The sequence below is a fragment of the Labeo rohita genome, chromosome 5 (assembly GCF_022985175.1).
Source record: "Labeo rohita strain BAU-BD-2019 chromosome 5, IGBB_LRoh.1.0, whole genome shotgun sequence".
NCBI lineage: Eukaryota > Metazoa > Chordata > Actinopteri > Cypriniformes > Cyprinidae > Labeo > Labeo rohita.
In genome coordinates, this window is record NC_066873.1 from 30,727,208 (window position 1) to 30,747,480 (window position 20,273).

At 35.7% G+C, this 20,273-nt stretch overlaps 1 protein-coding gene across 12 annotated transcripts in view; it reads left to right on the forward strand.

Moving 5' to 3' along the window:
- arvcfb (ARVCF delta catenin family member b) overlaps window positions 1–20,273 on the forward strand; it is a 273,519-nt gene that overhangs the window by 81,658 nt on the left and 171,588 nt on the right. For all 12 annotated transcript variants that reach the window (XM_051108695.1, XM_051108689.1, XM_051108697.1 and 9 more), the window contains exon 2: window positions 16,717–16,830. The gene's annotated coding sequence lies outside the window, so the exon portion shown is untranslated. The remainder of the gene's footprint in view (window positions 1–16,716; window positions 16,831–20,273) is intronic.

Genomic DNA, 20,273 nt, shown 5'->3' on the forward strand with positions numbered 1-20,273 from the left:
AGAGCAAATATCAGAGCGATCACAGCTATAATTGACAGAAAATGATGACACATCAGTGTCACACCTCACAATCAGGCTCTTATCTTCTGTTTAGAAAGAGTCAGTGTAATCTTTCTCTAAACAACCGTGTGTGAGTGGTTTCAGAGACATTACCGTTGCATTTGAAGGCTTCTTCTCTATCAATAACACCTTGTAGATGATGTTTAATCACACTTAATATATATTTGTGAGGTATATAGCTAGATATATAGCTGTTTCTACATCTATGATTGCCATGTTGGTGTCGGGTTGAACTTGATTATTTTATTTTATTTTATTCTCCCAAAACATTTAGTGTACTTTGTAATTGACGAACATGCTTGAGATGAAATGTTTAGACATGATAAACTCACTTTTTATTGTGCGTCATTTCCAATCATGCTGTAATTTTCAGAACATTCAAAAAGGTGGTGGAAATAATATTTTATTGTGTGTATTTAGGCGGCACAAAAGGCTAGCTAGTGTTGAAAACGAGCTCTGAATTAGCCTAAACTTTGGGAAAAGATCAATTTAAACCAAATTAAGTGGTGCATTGTGGGTGCTGTGTTATGGTACAGTAATTTAAATATTGTCCCATTGTGGTGGCAAATAGCTGGGCCTCACTTATAACTTTTTTTTTAAAGTATCAGGCATTCTCTTGCCAGAGACAATTCACATTCAGATCACTTTCCCCCTTCAATCTTTTTATGAATGGTGTCTGTACAGAGAGTAATTTCCCTGTTCACTGGGTTGTTTCTGGGGCTGTAATGCCATCTAGACCCTGTGGAGGACCACCCACCCTGCAGGAAGAAAGGTGTCTGGGACCCGTAGCTCACCACGCACTCATCCTTGACAATTCATTCTCGGCTGTGTCTCTTGTGTTCTGACCTTGACTCCGTAGGATTCATTTTCTGGCAGCTCTCCCCTGTTTCTCTCTTTCGATCCCTCCTTCGCTCTGTCCTCCCCTTTCAGGAGCTCCACCTGATTGATCTGCCACCTTCAGCACCTTCTCTGTGAAATGTGTGGTGTGTGAAATGGTGAACATGGCAAATAGTCAGGTGATTATTCTCAAGTTTTTGAGCTGTAGGGCACGGAGAGGAAAATGACATCCTTGGTTATAAGAAAAGAGCAGGTTACAAGATTAAAAACCCGTCCAGAGAGTCAGCCATTTTCATTGTTGCCTTGAGTGTGATGGTTCTTGTTGGTGCCCAAATTTGTTTTCATGAAATACAGTACTTGTGAAATGCGGTACTTTTCATCGTGTCAAACTAGGCAATGGTTTCTCGGACCTCTGCCTTGTTCTTTGTCTTTCCGAAGCAATGATGTCATCGTTGCTAACCGGCATCCATAAATAAGTTCCCAAAGATTAGAGGATGAACAGGGTTGTTGAACAGGTATGATCATTTTCATGGAGAGTTGGCAGCGGCCATTGGCGATCCATCAGAGTTTAACTTAAGCAAATGAGCAGGAACACGAGGCAGTGACTACCAGTAGGATTATATAAAAAAATAAAATAAAAAATATGTATTGCCGCTCTTCAAAACTTTTGTTTTGGTCAGCTGAACACTTTTGATCTAAAACATTCATTTGAAACCCCTGAGTTTATATTGCAATAATTTAACAACAAATTTGCAAAGATGACCAGTGAAATTAAAACTCGCAATTGTGAGAAAAAAAATCCGAATTATGAGATTTTTCTCACGGTTGCGAATTTTAATCTCGCAATTCTGACTTTTTTCTTTTTGTGATTCTGACTTAACTTGCAATTGCTAGTTTATATCACGCAATTCTGGCTTAAAGGAGAACTCTTCTAGAACAAAAATGTACAGATAATGTACTCTCACCCCTTTGTAATCCAAGATGTTCATGTCTTTCTTTCTTCAGTTGTAAAGAAATAGTTTTTTGAGGAAGACATTTCAGGATTTTTCTCCATATAATGGACTGCTGTGGTGCCCCGAGTTTGAACTTCCAAAATGCAGTTTAAATGATCCCAGCTGAGGAAGAAGGGTCTTATCTAGTGAAATGATTGGTTATTTTCATAAAAATAATACAATTTATATTGCATTATTAATTTATATACTTTTTACATTATAGATTTTGACAGTTTTGTTCAATAAAACCATATGATCACTTGCTTTTGATACTTTATTTGAACTAATTATCATTGCCTCATTGCTATTATATATGTATTTTAAATCATTTTAACTCACAATTGCTACTTCATATCATGCAATTCTGACTTAATTTGCAATTTCTAGTTTATTTCACACAATTCTGACTTAACTCGCAGTTTGCTAGTTTATATCATGCAATTCTGAGAAAAAAAAAGAATTGTGAAATAAAAAGTTACAATAACCTTTTATTTTTTATTCAGTGGTGGAAACGGGCTTCCGTAGTAAACAGATGGAGGACTGCATGAGTATTGTTTCTGTCAGTTACCCATGATGTGTTTACTCAGTTGCGATAACGTATTATGTGTCTATGCTCAGTTCTTGTGTTATAGCTGTCAAGAACTTTTCAATAACAGTATATAGCAATCAGGGGTTTGTTGTTTTCAGAAATGGCCCTCTAGTTTAATATCTCAGGTGACAGTTGTTCATCACATGTAATTTCATATGGGATAATTAACAGTTTTTGTAATGTTTGATTTAGCCAGCAGGTTCGTTCCAAACTCAAATAGAAATATCATCACGATGGGATTTAATTATGGCAGAATCTCCACAGGGGATTTGCAGTTGTTATTGTATATACACACTTACAGACATAAACATTCAGTGCTGTAAACTAGAGCAAGAGACTTCCATAATTAACAAATGCAAATTTCTCTCATTCCCACATACTGTGCAGGTAAATTTGTGCACTGCCAGCTGGCTTTGCCTATGTGTTTACATTAGACCAAAGAGGCTTTTGGTTGTTAGGACCTGCACAGAGTATGTGTAATTGTATTCTGTTTGTGATTTAGTATAACCTTGGTTTAACATTCATTCATTTATTGTGGAAACATTCATTGATGCTCAAGAAAGCAGCGCGTTGTATTAAGAACCCAAAGGATGTGAACTGAAGAGGGTGAACAATGTGAATTGTTATTTTGTCCTATGGAAAATATGTTAAATATCTTCTGAAGAAGCAGTACTGCATATTTATAAAAATGAAACTTTTTGCATATTTTATGCAATTAAAATGGTAATGGTTTTGACATCACAACCATGAATATGTACAGTAAACATTTCAGTACCTATTTAGTCTTTGACAAAAAGCTATTATACAGTTATTCCTTTCATATATAGAGGTTAGCCAATCATAACAGAAGTCTTAAAGCTATAGTGTAAGAAAATGCCTGTTTAATTCCAATGGTCTGAGAAACGGTGGAAAGTAGCTATGAAAAGCTTCTCCTGGGAAAAAAAAAAAAATAAAACTTGACTAATATTATAAGTAGTTTTGAGGAGAAAAATTAATTGACAGTGTGCTGTATGAAATCTTTAAAGTTGATGATTTGGGTTCATTATGTCTTTCTTTCTTCAGTCGAAAAGAAATAATTTTTCTCCATATTTCTCCAGACTTCAGTGGGAGGCAACGTGTTGAAGGTCCAAACTGTAGTTTCAGTGCAGCTTCAAAGTGCTCTACACAATCCCAGCTGAGCAATAAGTGTCTTGTCTAGCAAAATGATTGGTTATTTTCTAAAAAAAAAAAAAAAAGATACACTTTTTAACCACAAATGCTCATCTTGCACTAGCTTGACTTCACGCATTACACAATCACGTTGAAAGGTCACCAAGCCAGTGTTTACAAAGCGAACATGCAAAGATAGTCAAACGCCTTTTACAAAAAAATAGGTGATAAAAAGTATAGCTGGGATTGTGTAGAGCCCTTCGAAGCTGCAATGAAACTGGAATTTTGACCTTCAACGCATTGGCTTCCATTAAAGTCCATTATAGGAAGAAAAATCCTGGAATGTTTTCCTCAAAAGCCTTAGGAAAGAAAGACATGAACATCTTGGATGACATGAGGGAGAGTAAATTAATCAGGAAATTTTTATTCTGGATATGGAGCAATCCTTTAAATGTGTAGATGCAAATCAAGCAAAACTAAAAAGACCAACGTTAAGCAGTGTATTTCAGTGTATCACTTACTCCAACCAGTTAGTCCCACTGAAACATTATAATGACTGATAAAGAATGCTCAGTTTTATCTCGTTTCTCAATTAATCTTAGATTCATTAAACAGTGTAATGGCATATAATTTGTTGTCTCTATTTTACTTTGTGTAATGTGTGATTCATTGTTTGATTTATATTTTTTCTATTCAGATGGGTGGCAAAATGTCTTTAATTAATATGCATAAAAACATGGTTGTCACTCTTTCATTGTTAAAGGAGAAGTTCACTTCTAGAACAATTTACTCAACCCCATTTCATCAAAGATATTCGTGCCTTTCTTTCTTCAGTCATAAAGAAATTGTTTCTTGAGGAAAACATTCCAGATTTTTTTTCCATATAGTGGACTTCTATGAGGCCTGTGAGTTTAAACTTCCAAAATACAGTTTCAATGCAGCTTCAGATGGCTCTAAACGACGCACAGTGTAAACTCTGTGTGATCCAGTTCAAGACAGTTAGGGTATGTCGAAAAACTTCTGTCTCATTTTTTCCTCCAGTTTCAAAATCATTGTACATGCGCTGTTTTACCTTTTTTTTTTTTTTTTTTTTATCTTTTTTTGCAAGTTACTTTGTAAACACTGGGCCGGTACTTCTGCAGCAATGTAGGACAATTTTGAAGTTGGAGAAGAAAATGAGATGGGAGTTTTTTTTTTTTTTATTGACCCAGATTACACAGAGTACACAAGCGCATCGCAGAGCTAGACAAGACGAGCATTTGAGGTTAAAAAGTATATAAATTGTACCTTTTTTTAGATAATAACCGATTGTTTTGCTAGATAAGACCCTTAATCCTCGGCTGGGATAGTTTAGAGCCCTTTGAAGCTGCATTTAAACTGCATTCTGGAAGTTCAAACTCGCATTGCATTGAACATTTTACAGATTCTGCAAGGCGTATGTAAACTTTTGACCTCAACTGTATTCCTTTAGCTTGATGTTGACATGCACCAACTACATATAACCCTATATGGAGTAATGTTTATAGTGCATTTATTCCATTTCCTTATGCTGTACTGTAGCTGCCCATCCCCCAGGCCCCCAAACAGCAAAACAAGTGTGCTTTGAGTGTGGTATGCACTGACCCAGATAACCGCGTGCTCCACTGGAGTGTGAGTGATACTCTCCATGCCCCCAGAGCGGCTGGGTCAGTGTACCAGCCTGTAGACACCAAACACATCGCTGAGGCCGGCGGAGATAAAAGTTCAGATGGGATGTTCTGATACTGTCTAATGGAGTCTTTAATAATGCACATAACTTCATGAAAAGCACTGAAGGGAAGTGTGTCATGTAAATTAGCAGTCGAAATGACTGTGAGGTCTAAATCGCTCATGCCAATAGTGAGAAATGAGCCCTAGGTATGATCATATGTAATGGAAATGTATGTTGCTTGAACTCTAATGGTATTCATGATTGATTGAGGCACTTAATTTCTATTTCGATATGAGATCCATAGCTGGATGAATAGATTAATGAGAGAGATAGAGAGCTAGTGGTGCATCAAGGCTAAAATATTAATAGCTGTTGGTTCAGTTCCCCTGCTATTATAACAAAGGAATTAATTTAACTTATTTTTAACTTGTGTGTGTGTGTATGCAATGAACAGTTATATTTTTACTCACATTAACAAAGATTCATTTAAATATTATGTTTTCTATTGAATATATACTGAATATGTGAATATATATTAGGGCTGGCAAACGATTAATCGCGATTAATCGCATACAAAATAAAAGTTTGAGTTTGCCTAATATGTGTGTGTACTGTGTGTAATTATTATGCGTATATAAATACAAGCACAATCATGTACATATTTAAGAAATATTTACAACTATATGTATTCATTATAATTTTTATAGAATTTATATTATATATAAATAAAAATATTTTGTACATAAATAACATATATATAAATTACATAATAATTACACACAGTACACACACACATATATTAGACAAACTCAAACTTTTATTTTGTATGCGATTAATCGCAATTAATCGTTTGCCAGCTCTAACACATATTCACATATTCAGTATATATTATACTGAATAAGTCATTGGCTGATGAAATCTGACTTGTCCTTGAGTATCTAATGAGTCAGTCACATTATGAAGTGTATTATCATTGTCTTTCTCCCCATAAAGATCCCAACAACTTTCCACCATCAGAGACAAAATCCCTCGTAGCCATCGCATGAAATAATCTTGATGCAATATTAATGTTTCTTACCTTCATTCTCTTTCAACTTTCCTTTTTTTCTGAGCTTTTGGCTTCAAAGGCTGTTGTCCCTCATCACAGTCACACAGGGTTGGTGGGGAAATACAGTTTGAAACTCCTAGTAGAAATCCAGGGCCAGGCACCAAGCATTAATACTTTATCTGCCTATTTCAAGGCTTTGAAGGTGGAGTGGCCCTACACTAGCATATTTTGATATAATGGTCTCTGATAAAGCATATTCAGTATAGGCTATGGTATATTCTCCTATAGGTTCTGTAAGTATTCAGTAAAGTCACAATGTTTGCCAGCTGCTTCCTACATTTCTAGACCCATTTCTCAAAAGATAGACCTTGTGATATGGTGCAGCATGAAGTAATTGTGTCGCAGCTATCTGCAGATAAGGTAAAATGGGTTTTATTAAAGATACCTTTTCTTTTGAACAAATTTTTTTTTTTTTTTTTTTTTTTTTTTGGAAAGAGGAATTTCATTATTGCCCTCCGCTCTTGAACGTCTCTCAGAATAGGAAGGCAGAGCCCAAATAATTGAATGTGAAAGTATCCCTTGAATTGCATCTGAGCCTCCTATGAAGGCGATTTTTAATAAAGGAAAAGAGTTACGTGAAGGAAAGAGAAAAAGTGGCCTCGGCATGTTTATTCCTATCATCTAGAAGCCAATAAACTACACAGCTCAAAACTGCCAGACTGTCTGTAAATATCCTTATTTAAACCAGAAAATGGCCACTCAGTTATTTTGCCAACAGTTTTGTCTTTAGTTTAGTTTTCTACAGTACTTCGTCAGTATTTCATAGCTTTTACTTATGTATCCAAGCCTGCATTAATTTGATCCAAAATAGAGCAAAAACTGTGATATTGTGAAATATTTCTATTTGAATGTATTTTAAAATGTAATTCTTTCTGTAATCAAAGCTAAAATTTTGGCATCAATTAAATTATAGAAATTAAAGGAGAAGTTCACTTCCAGTACAAAAATTTAAAAATCCAAAAGGCAGTTTAAATGCGGCTTCAAACGATCCCAAATGTGGTTGTAAACGATCCCAGCTGAGGAAGAAGGGTCTTATCTAGCGATCAGTTCGGTTATAAAAATACAATTTAAATACTTTTTAATCTCAAACGCTCGTCTTGTCTTGCTGTGCCTGAACTCTGTTTTTTTCCGGTTCATGACAGTTAGGGTATGTCGAAAAACTCCAGTCTCATGCTCTTCCTCAACTTCAAAATCATCCTATATTGCTGTTTTGCCTTTTTTGTTAAGGGTGTTTGATCTTCTTTGCATGTTCACTTTGCAAAGACTGGGTTGATACTTCTGCAGCGATGTAGGATCGTTTTGAAATGTTTTTTGAAGTTGAGGGAGAAAATATGATTGGAGTTTTTCAACATACCCTAACTGTATTGAGCCATAATACACAGAGTTCAGGGAGAGAAAGGCAAGATGAGCATTTGAGATTAAAAAGTATGTAAATTCTATTTTTTTTAAATGAAAATAACCGATCGTTTCGCTAGATAAGACCCATCTTAAAAAGGAAAGGACGTGAGGCCAAGTATGGTGTCCCATACTCGGAATTTGTACTCTGCATTTAACCCATCCAAGTGCACACACACAGTAGTGAGTAGTGAACATCGTTTACAGCCGCATTTGGGATCTTTTGAAGCCATATTTAAACTGCATTTTGGAAGTTCAAACTCAGGGCACCATATCAGTCCATTATATGGGAAAAAATGCTGAAACGTTTTCCTCAAAAAACAATTTCTTTGCGACTAAAGAACAAAAGACATAAACATCTTGGATGACAAGGGGGTGAGTACATTATCTGTAAATTTTTGTTCTGGAAGTGGACTTTAATTGACTCCTTTAATACTTTTAATTAGCGAGGATGCTTTAAATGGACCAAAAATGATGATAAAGACATTTATATTGTTACAAAAAAATTCTATTTCAGATAAATGCTGTTCTTCTGAACTTTGTATTCATCAAATAAACCTGAAATAAATTCTACTCAGCAACATAATAAATGTTTTTTGAGCAGCAAATTGGAATATTATAATAATTTCTGAAGGATCATGTGGCACTGAAGAGTGGATTAATGATGCTAAAAATTCAGCTTTAAAATCACAGAAATAAATTACATTTTAAAATATATTCAAATAGAAAACAGTTATTTTAAATTGTAAAAATATTTCACAATATTACTCTTTTAATAATCAAATAAATGCAGGCTTGGTGAGCGGAAGAGACTTCTTTTAAAAAAAATCTTCTTTTAAAAATCTTTTGACTCATAGTGTACATCAAGTAGAAGTGTGCGCTAGACAAACGTTCTGTAGCCAAATTAAACTGAAATGAAACTGCGGTTACTATTAGACCTCCCTGATTTTTAATGTGTTAATATAAGTGCACCTGTAATGTTTAAGTAGGCGAGTAATAACCTCCAGTGGTAATTCACATTATCTCCATGACAAAGACCCCTCAGGCTGCTTTTCAAACCTCTTGCCTAGTTTGTTTCTTCCTCCACATTTTCCCTCCTCCATTTCTCTCTCACACCCTCTGTCTTTTTTCACTTTAATCAGGTTCTGAATTGTTCAATTGTAGGTTTTTGATGAGAGAGGAGCATCAATCCCCGCTTTCTTCTAAAGGATTTTACATAATTGATCAGTACATGGTTTAGGGCGCTGGCCATTTTCTGATCCTCCTATTTTTATTCAGCCCGGCGGCCCATGAAACTCTGAAAAGTTCCATCAGGGAAGTACATCTTACTTATCTAGACCATGTATGACTATTAGACTTGAATGCACAATTAGTTTCTGCTGGTTCTGGTTCTCTCTCTTGTTGCTCTGTCATTGTGTCATTCTATCTAACGTTCTATTGTTCCTTCCATCCATCATTCTATTTATTTATCTATCGTTCTGTCTGTCAGTAAAAGGTTGACATTGCCCATGGATGTGCACGTTCACTCCACAAGGGGGATGGTGACATTTTCAGCATTGTAAGGGATGGCTTTGGGCGATATTTGTGAGCCGGTGCAATTTCATCATTTGGATGCAACTGTGACTCAGTTGAGGCTTAGCTCTCAGAAGACTTGATGTTTTGTGTCTGCTGATATTTCTGCTGATAAGTTGTCATTTATGGTATTAAATATCAGAAGTCAGAGGATCATGCGAAAGTTTGGCTAAATGACCTTTTAATAAACAGGTCACTGGATGGGCTTTAAAGGGATAGTTCACCCAAAAATGAAAATTCTGTTATTATTTACTCACCCTCATTGTTGAAATAGTGACATCAGTATAGTGTTTCCCGCAAAATTGGGCTACTTTAACACTGTTGTTGCAAGTTGAAGCGGCCCCAGTAAAGTTATATTTAGCCCTTGGAATGTGAACTGTACTAGGGGGACCCTGCCAAAAAAGTGTATTTTACCCCCTGGTACAGTTTCATCAAGATTGTTTACAATGCATGTTTCAAATCGAAGCTTGCAATTTGTTCAGGTGATCAGCTCCGTGATACTGAGTTGTCTGCGCCTCAGAACGGCTCAGTTCACAGTGAATGCAGTGAAGTCTTTTATTGAATGTTTATTGAATCGTTTGAGTTTAGCGCGCATTTGGGAACGCAACGGCTTTATTTTCGTGGTAGATGATTACAGCATTTCACTAGATTTTTAATGAGATGCATTCTGTAAGCCTGTTTTCACTGAAGCTGGAGTTTTCCATCAAAATAAAAGCTCTACTCTACTGCCGTTTCCGTCAAAATAAAAGCTTAAAAGTGCAGTGTGAATTGCTGACAATTAGCGGTTTAAATGTTACTGCAGTCCAAATTCTACATATCTCTTTCCAGTTTAGAAACTAGGAAAGAAGTATTGTAATTCCTCTACTGTAGTGTAAAGCAAAAATAATATGAAATATAAATTTTCTTTTATTTTACAGTGCAACTGTTGTACATTATTATTACTGTCATAGGAATAACAATAATATAAAATTGTTGCTATTATATTCTAATTTGTTTGGCTTCCTAAAGCACCAGTGTGAATGTAATTTAGACTGAGACAGTATACCACAAATAAAAAGTGAGCTGAGTCCCCTTTTTGTGTAACTTAAATTTCTGAGTTAAGAACATGGGTTGGAGCTCTTATTTTGAACCCTTAATGTGCATTAGATAGAATAATTTAACTTTAAAATGTACAAAATTTAAATTTTTTCCCAAGTCTCGCAATAATATTGTATCTTGGACTTAATGTCGCAATAATGTTGTATCGTGAGATTTTAATATCGTTACATTCCTAATTATTACAGATCAAGTAGACCGATAACCAATACAATGTCAAAATTAAGAATAACAAAGGTTCTGCCAAAAACGTTTTTTTTTTGAATGCTTTTAAATTATTTTATCTGCAAATCAGTTTTGAAAATGACTGATATCGATAACCATAAAAATGCTTCATAGTGGCGCCGATAATCAGCCTCTCATGAGCATACGTTGAAGACTGTCAGGGAAGAGATGTAATTGTTGAATAAAGTCGTTATTTTTTATTTCTTTGCGCACAAAAAGTATTCTTGTAGCTTTATAACATTACAGTTGAACCACTGATGTCACATGAACTTTTTTTAACGATGTCCTTACTACCTTTCTGGGCCGTTTGAACGTTTCAGTTGCGTTGCTGTCTATGCAAGGTAAGAAAGCTATTGGACTTCATTAAAAATATCTTATTTTATGTTTCGAAGAGGAGTCTTACAGGTTTGGAACGATATGAGGATGAGTAATTAGTGACGCTTTTGGGTGAACTGAACCTTTAACTTTGAAGACGCAGTCTTGGCTACAGATGGTAAACGATAAATGTTCTGAGATGTTTTTTGCCTGCAGGTCTGTAGATGCTGATTTGCCCGTTAAACCTTGTTTCCGAAGATTTCCAGTTAATGTTTTTCGCCGTTCCATGGAAGGATGCTCAGTCTTGAAGGATTAGTGATGTAAAGTTCTGGAGTGTTTTTTTTTTTTTTTTGCTGAAAAATGGGGGCATTATAAAGGTCAGGCTGGTCTTGAGTACTTGCAGCTTGCAAATTGAACCACTTCGGAAGATTATCACTACCTTGAGAGGTCTAATAATGATAGGTAGTCATTTTCAGTAGCGTTTCTCAATTAGCATCCTGGCCCTGCTGTGGGCAGCAGAGAATGAAAGGGCATTTCAACACAATGTTTCTTTGGCTTCGCCTCCAATTAAAGCAGCAAGATGACTGGATTACTCTGATGTGGAACAAGCAGAGAGCTTGTTTTTTTTCTGCCAATTTTAGACCCTGATGGTATGAAGTATTATATGAGGTCACAACATCCTACAACATGCATACTATTTATTTTTTCGGGAAATGTTTGCCATTTTTATTTAACAATGTCATGCTTTTGCAGAAAAGCTTCAGCACTGAGAAAGACTATGATGAAACAACACAAGCTGCTAAACCCGTAAATAACAAATGACCTACAAAATACAGAAAACATTTAATTGTTACCGTAGTCTCGCAAAGTCAGACTTCTAATCATTGGCATAAACTCACCCAGGCTATGCTTTGAGCAGCTGAAGTACTGGTTGGTGTAAAGGCTAATTAAAGGCAGCTTTTGTTGGAGATACAAAACTAGCTTTAGCTAATGAGCCATAAAGATGTCGGCAGTGATATTCTTTATTCTGTACCTTGGAAATCACTTGCCTTTTAACAATTATGCCCTTTTGTAGTTCTTCACACTGGGAAACTGCATAAAAGGCAAAGTAATAGCGCTAACGACTAAAAACGTTTTAATAAACATAGCTAATTTACCTTGAATTATCTCTTAGACAGTGAAAACCTTGACAGAATAATTGGTTAAAAACCACTGTGTTCAATATCTAGTAGCCTAATAAGTTTCCTTCACATTTAGTATGATGAAGGGGTGCGAGAGATACGCAGCTGCTGAAAGTTGACAATTGGATATTTGAAGTGTCTCGCCAAGTGTTGAACTGCAAAAAGACAAAGAAACATAAAAGACAGCTTTTGAAGGGTGTGTGAAGGTTACCAACTGCTAGCGAGGGTTTGTTATCATCATTAGAGAGCGATTGACTTTGGCAGTGGACGACAATTAGATCTGATGACTTGAAGCTATGAGTAAAAGTGCATTAATAATTGATATTTTAAGGTTTTTGCCCTCTGAAAGCTTTGCTTTTTTAATAATTTTCTTTTGTAGAGACATTAGCAAGGACACAGGAATAGTATCAACACATAAAACAGGCAATATATATATATATATATATATATATATATATATATATATACATATATAAAACCACATTTTCTATGTAAGCACCTATGTCTCTTAACCTGACTTTTCTAGCAGAGACGACCTTGTCTGCATTTCTACTTTAAGTGACATAAGTATATGCATTTTAAACCTGTTCCTTCACCCACACAACTTCTTCAGCTTGTTAAGACACTTTGTACAGATGTTTCAGGTCGGCCTGACCTTGCCACCTCAGACTAGAAGAGTTGTTCCTTTGCAGTAGTGATTCAGACTCCCCACAGCATATAGTCTCTCTCTCTCTTTCTCTCCCTCCTCTAATTAAGATGCTCCTGTGGGCATGCTGCCTGCATTAGTGTCTAAGCGCTCTTCCCTCCCCCAACTCCTCAGAGAGGGAAGCTACATTGTCTGCTGTTCACACAGGTTATGCCTCGAAGAGAAAAATCCATTCCTGGGCCAGTCTCTTTGAAGACATTGCAATCAATTAGATCTGTCCTAGCAAGAATTCTACTAAACTGTTAGATCTACTACACAGTTACATTTTTTTTTTCTGATGTGGCGTCGATATGTTGATAATGATGATCCTAGATATTTACTTGAATTTAAAGTGAGGAGTCTGTCGTTACTCAAGCTCATGTTGTTCCAAACCTATTTGCAGTTATTTTTTAAAGGTACACTTTGTAACCTGTTCCAAATTGAGTTCAAAAATGAATTAGTAAATCATGAATCCATCTTCCAAAATGTTTTTTTGTATTGTCCTGAAGTGCTATTGTATGCCTGTAATGATTGCTTATATTCTGACTGTTTTCGACCGCTGCAGAGTAGCGCAGTACTTTTAAAGAGTAAATGTAGAATGAATGCAGTTTTGTTGTCATATGTTGAGATGTTTCTTTCGAAAGTTTTTAATGACTCATTTTTGTGTGTGTTTTTAGATGTAGATAGTAGGGCTGCCCCCTATTAGTCGAATAACAATTAATCGACCAGAAAAGGCTTGGTCTCCCAAAAGTTTCTTAGTCGCTTAGTCGCAGAAAAACAAAATCCACAGGAAGTGACAAACTTACACAATCCGTGACAGATTGTTAATGGCTGGTCTATGTGGTAATGCAGTGCATCGGACAGGACATTCAAATGCTCACCTATTATTTATCGACCTAATATATGGTTTTTCATCTGAAATATGTAAGTAGTAACAACTTTACATGGCTGTTCAATCTAATGTTAGCCTAGAAAAATGTGCACTATTCAAGGGTCTGTGCGGAGTGTGTCATACCGATAAAAGTAATGCATCTTTCGAATCTGTAAAGACTATTTGTGTGCACTCAGAACAACAACCAAACGTTGCGCTTTTGTAAAATGAAAGCAAACAGGATGCGCTCTCTGCAGTCTATGTCTCTGTGAACTTGAGCACAAAACTTCAAACCTCTGTGTATACTTGTCTTACAGACATGAAAAATATAGGCTGTCAATAGAGACTGAAATGTCTACCTTCAAATAAACCAATTCAAACAGAAAACGAACATTCTCACATTATATAATCCATATGAAATATGTAAATACCCCACAGATCATTTATATCATTTTGAAAATGCTTATTTGAATGGAAGCAGAAAAATGCTGTTTTTGTGCATGTCTCTTTAAATGAAATTGAGCTGTTTGCTCCCTGCCCCCTTTTCTAGATCAGGGCTGTGCCTTTACAACTTGTACCTCAGATACTCTGAAAAAAAAAAAAACATCTGTTTGGTTTTCAGTATCATGTCTGTTGCACTGAAATCATGTGTTTTAAACCATATTAGTTTAAACTTCTGATAAACGGTTTTCAAAGCACACACATCCGAAGCACAAGCACAGAAAGCAGCTGTCGCACAGCATGTACGTACTAAACTAAAGTTCTCTTTCATGTCTTACTGCGCTTAAACTGTCAAATACACACAAGTTTATGTTAAAAACAAACAAGTTACAAAAAAAAGTCAGTTATGTCTGTGAAGTTAAACAGCTAGGAAAAAAATTGCCTGTTTATATTAGATCTGTGTGGCAGCAGTGTAATATAAGGTAAATAAATCAATAATCCACTGATTTCTCGTCTCCTCTGAAACTGGGACTCTAGCATTCTATGCTCGTTTGTGCAGCCAAAGAAAGAACAGTTATGCTTTGCTTGAACTTTCAGCATGTCGTTAGAACTGGTACACCATTGTCACTTGCAAAAACACAATTTTGCCATTGTGTGTGGAAACGTGCAGATTAAAGGGTTGGTAATATTATACCAGCAGCTTGTTTTTTCACAAGTTTGCAGAGAAAGGTTTTCCAAAAATTACTGGTTTGTTCTTTTTCACATTTTCACCCAATTATAGCACTTTAACATGGAAAAAATCAGATTTTCATGACATCACACTTTAAGTCATTTAGTTAAGTCACTTAATTTATTAAGTTACTCCAATTCAGTTTTTTTAATTCATTAAAAACAACAAGCTTATTAGTGTCATAAAATCATGTTTAGCACTGAGGATTCAGCAGTCTGACTTATTTTCTTTCTTCTTTTTTTTTTTTTTTTTTTTTTTTTGGAAACTTCACAGATGTGGTTGCAATGAACTATAAAAAGTTTCCTAAAAACGCTACTTTTCTGTTCCACAGGGGAACAAAAATAGCAGCATGCTGGTTTGGAACTTCATTGGGGGGGGGATAGTGACAGAAGTTTCATTTTTGGTGAAACTCTTTCATTAATTAAATATTTTTTGGTTTCTTCTTTGCTTTGGCATTGTGTCTCTTGCCTTAAGTCATTCAGCCCAGAACATAAATTGTGTGACATCATCTACTTGGTTGTTCTAATGAGAAAGGACTGTATTCCACAGCTGCTATTAGTTGAAACAAATAAAAAATTTCTTCCTTTGATTAGTTTTTTGCCCTTTAGGCTCATTACTTACGGTTTGGCGGCTAGTTTTTATGGGAGAGTGAATAGTATCATATGGTACTGTAATTTATACCATTGACCTGAATAAATACTGTATTCATGTACCATGCAGACAACATGTAACATGCAGAATTCATACATTATTATTATTATTATTATTATTATATGACTATTTTAGCGCATCAGAGTTAAAGCTTTGTGACACTTACGTCTTCTTTGTTTATGTTCTTCAACATGAACTAACTGCAGACATTTTAGCTGCACACTGACATGGATTTAACACAACACACAATTGCACAGAACGCAGTAAGCTCAGTTCAGACAGAGAGAAAGAGGGACCTGATAACAAATGTATTCCGACTTAGCTCACCTTTGATGTCAGTCCCACAAATCCAAGGTGCTTTGAGCACGTCTGTCCTTGAAGTCGAAGCAGAGAAGAGTCCCTTGTGGGAAAGATATTGTAATCCTTAGCAGAATAAGAATAAGTGTGTTGAAGAATTGTTTTGTTGAAAGAGTTTCAGAAATTACCCCTGAGTCTCTGCAGTGCTGCTCAAAGATCATAGAGGAATAAAGAAAATATAATAACGAAATGAAAATATTACTCTGAATTTTCAAGTTTTTAAATGGGTTTGCCTAGGTCAGTCTGCTTTTTAAGTTACTGATGTTGCCATTTAGATTTTTGGTGTCTGCGCTTTTATAGTCTAAAGCTGAAGATTCATAGCTGTTTTTGCATACCGAATCAAACTTTATAGTTTATTTTTAGCCTTTTCACCATTTTAAAAGCTGCAACTCAGACTAAATGATAGGTATGCATGGAAGGAGTCACCTGCATAGCATCCCTGCACGTGTCTCCCCAGGCCACATCTCTAACCAAATTCCTTTCTGAATAGAGGTTCGGCATTATGCACACCCTAATCTGTGCAACGCTTATGAGTAAATACAATGCTGTGGCATTACTCTGTAATGAGAAGAAGAAAAACTATTTATAACTCTGAAGTAAACAATCCAGAGCCACACATCCCGGCTCTTCACATTCTCAGCTTGAACCCTGAGGGGGGGAGTGTGCGGTTGCACCGACTCACAGTTGTAATATGTAAATAAACCTGCTAATGATGCAGCATGGATTGGCCTCATCGCATGTGTTTGATGCGTGTTGTCGTCTCTCTCTTGCAGCTGCTGTGTCGAGCAGAGGTTCTTGGGAGGAGAGCTCCAGTTCCAGTCAGCCCTCTCTAACAGCCTTAAACCTTCACGTCCACACGCTCACCCACTGCCTGGCTGACATCAAAGGTACCCGCCCAACCCGTCTGTCTGCTTTTTCACTTTCTCCCCTTCATTACTGCACATCAGTTGCAACACTTTACCTGTTCCTTCATCATCATCATCATCCATCATCCAATGAAAATATGCTGTTAGGTCGTCAGTGTTTTTCAGAAACTTTAGTTTCTTTGACCATATGCGTATGCTGGTGTCGAGCGAGTGGATATGAGTGGCCGTTTTCAATTCATTTTCTATAGAAGATGAGTGGCAGGATCACACAAGGGATTGTTGGAATAACAGCAAAGTGTCCTAGAGTTTGAAATGCTCAATTCCATGCAAATGAGAGGCAAAAATGACAGATAGCAGCAGTCAATCACTGAGGAAAAGGCAGTGGCTTCAGTCATAGTTTTACGATTTGCTGATAGTGCTATATGTTAAATGACCCCAAAGTTTGGTTTGGTAGTGTATGTATATACTGTAGTGACCATGCCGCATGGAAATGGCTGTGCCATGAAACATGACCGTTGGTAATTTGAAATTATTTTGGATTCTTTACATTATGATGTTTGCTTTCAATATACAGTAGTCAGTAGTAATGCCAAATGTACACTATATACACTGATAATGTAAAAAAAAAAAAAATGTGTTCTAAAGATGAACAAAGGTCTTACGGGTTTGGAACAACTTGAAGGTGAATTAGTAATGACCCATTTTCATTTTTGGGTGAACTATTCCTTCAAAATAAGGTAAAAGAGATTCTATTCAAATAGATTGAAAGAGAATCTATAAAGAATTCAAATAGAATCTATAAAAAAGTCAAGATTCTGTTTGAATAAAAGTGTATTTCATCTTTCTGAACATGCTGATTTTTTTTTTTTTTTTTTCCCCAGTTTTGTCACTTTTTTTTAAAAAGCTATTTAATCTTTAGTTTATTCCTAAGACTGCCAGCACAGTGAGACAAAATAAAAGTTTGTTTCAGTGATTTAAAGACATTTTAACTGGAAAATTACACAATACTTGTTTAGAATACGATTTTTTGCCGAGTACCTTTATAATCAATTATAATGTTTAAAATCAACATAGGCTCATTGGAAATACATGCATCTATATACATTTCTGCAAAACTAAAAAAACATACCTATATGTATAAATCACTGCCGTTTCCAGTTGAAATGAACACTAGACACTAGACTAGACTTGACAACTTTTTTTTCCTTTTCACACAAAGTATGATTTACACATTTGATTAATAAAGCCTAAATTTCACATAATTACTTGCTGAATATTATATTATGGCTTCAAAACAATTTATGAACATCCTGCTGTTTGAAAACTGATATTTCTGAATGTTGTCGTCACATATAAATGCATGAGTTTTCTAATTTAGCAAGTTTGCTCGGTAGCTTACGTAATATGGACTTGCACTTGAGTGATGAAGAGCTCTGGTACGAACCCTGTGAAACTACGGTTCGACAAAACAGGTCAAGTCCGCATAAGGAAATTAAAATAGCACGGCAGCATCAACAAATGCTTTTTTATATCACTTTTGCTTTTGTTAACACTATCAGTTAGGTTTAGGGTTGGGTTTGATTAGGGGATATTTCCAACAGGATACAGCATTAACCTTTAGCGACACTCCCTGGATATTTAAATTCTGAACAGCCACAATGCGTACCTCAAGCAGCGTAATAAAAACACAGCAGTACATGCTTGTACCAACGTAATAAAAACATGCCACAGTCACATATTGAACGTATGTTTTAGCGCCTCTTGCTGGACATTTCACTTTGAAACTGCTGCAAAACGTGCAGTATTGTACGTAATTACGGTGTTGCAGAAATGTATATAGAAGCATGTATTTCCAATGAGCCTGGGTTGCTTAAAATAGTTCTTGCAGTTGTTCTTGTTTTAGGTTTGTAGCCTACTTAATGAGTATGGCATGCCAAATAAGTATTTCATGTAAATGTTATTAATTGAAGTTAATAATTGTGATTGTATACAGTTTTGATTTTTATCATGATTGGGCCAGACCTTCTGGTGCAATGCACACATATCTTTTTTCTCTCATTTTACTTAACTCCTGTATTCTCTCAGTATAATCAGTTGGTGAAGATAATGTATAATTCTGTGTGAAATGTGCATACTCTCTATGTAAATAAATACAGTGAGGATGCATCCTCTTTGAGAGGCGTCACAGCGTGGCATGCCTTTGATTTGTTTCACTGTACCCATAACACACTGTGTTATTTAAGGACTTGGAACCTGAGTGCAGCTGAGGATATTCTTCTAACTCTCTCGCTGCTGGTTCATTCAGAGAGCCTCCTCACATCCAGAGTCACTTCAAAGAACAAAGACGAGGGGAAAAAGTAAGGGGTAAACAATGGCTTTATTTCCCCGTTCTTTCCTACTCCTAGAAAACAAACGTATCTCTCATGTGTTTCATAGTGGAAACTGCTTTGAAATCCAAAGTTAAAGCAGTATTGACTACGGCAATATAGTTTTTCTCAGCACAATGGTAGAGCAATTTTCAAAGCCAGTCTTGCATAATTAATTTAAAATACACTTTATTAATAATAATGGAAAAAGTGTTTGGTAAAGTCTGAATAGACTATTTTTGACTTGAATACACATGTATACAGTACTTAATTACACAAATACAATACTCTAAGGATTTTTGGCATAAAAGAAAAATTGATCATTTTGACCCATACAATGTGTTTTCGACTATTGCTACAAATATACCCGTGCTGCTTAAGATTGGTTTTGTGGTCCAGGGTCACATTTACTAATTGCTCAGCTGTTTCATAAGTTCTGTGTATTCAGACTCTGTGTGACATACTGCATTTCGCATGTAGCAGGCATACACAGACTCAAGAAATGAAAGTTATTACTAACCCTCATTGTGCTCCAAATCCACAAGATGTCTGTTCATCTTTAAAACACAAATAGATATTTTTAATGAAACCTGAGTGATTTCTGTCCCTCCTTTGAAAGTTTATTCCTTCCAAACTTTGATAGTTTAAAAAGAAATTGTAAAAGAAACCTATTTTGAGCAGTTCAATCCAATTTTTCTGAAGATACTTGATCAAATAATGTTTGAGCTTCCATCTACCTTATTTGATGTGGTCTATGATTAACATTTATACAGTATGTGAATACAAGCCTAAATTAATCTGTTCATCATCAAACCGTTTGTGCTTCTTCAGAGGACTTGGATTAAACCACTCAATTTATATGGATTTCTTTTACGCTTACGTTATGAATTTCTTGAAGCACCAACATTTTAGATGCTAAATAGACCTTTAATAAAGTGACACATCTGTTAGGTTTCATTAAAACTATTTTGATTGGTGCTTCAAAGCTCAATGAATGTTTCATGGATTTGAAACAACATGAGGGTAAGTAAATGATGACAGAGTTTCCATTTTTGAGTGAGCTAGCGTTGAAATTTTCGTGATCATTCACACACTTTA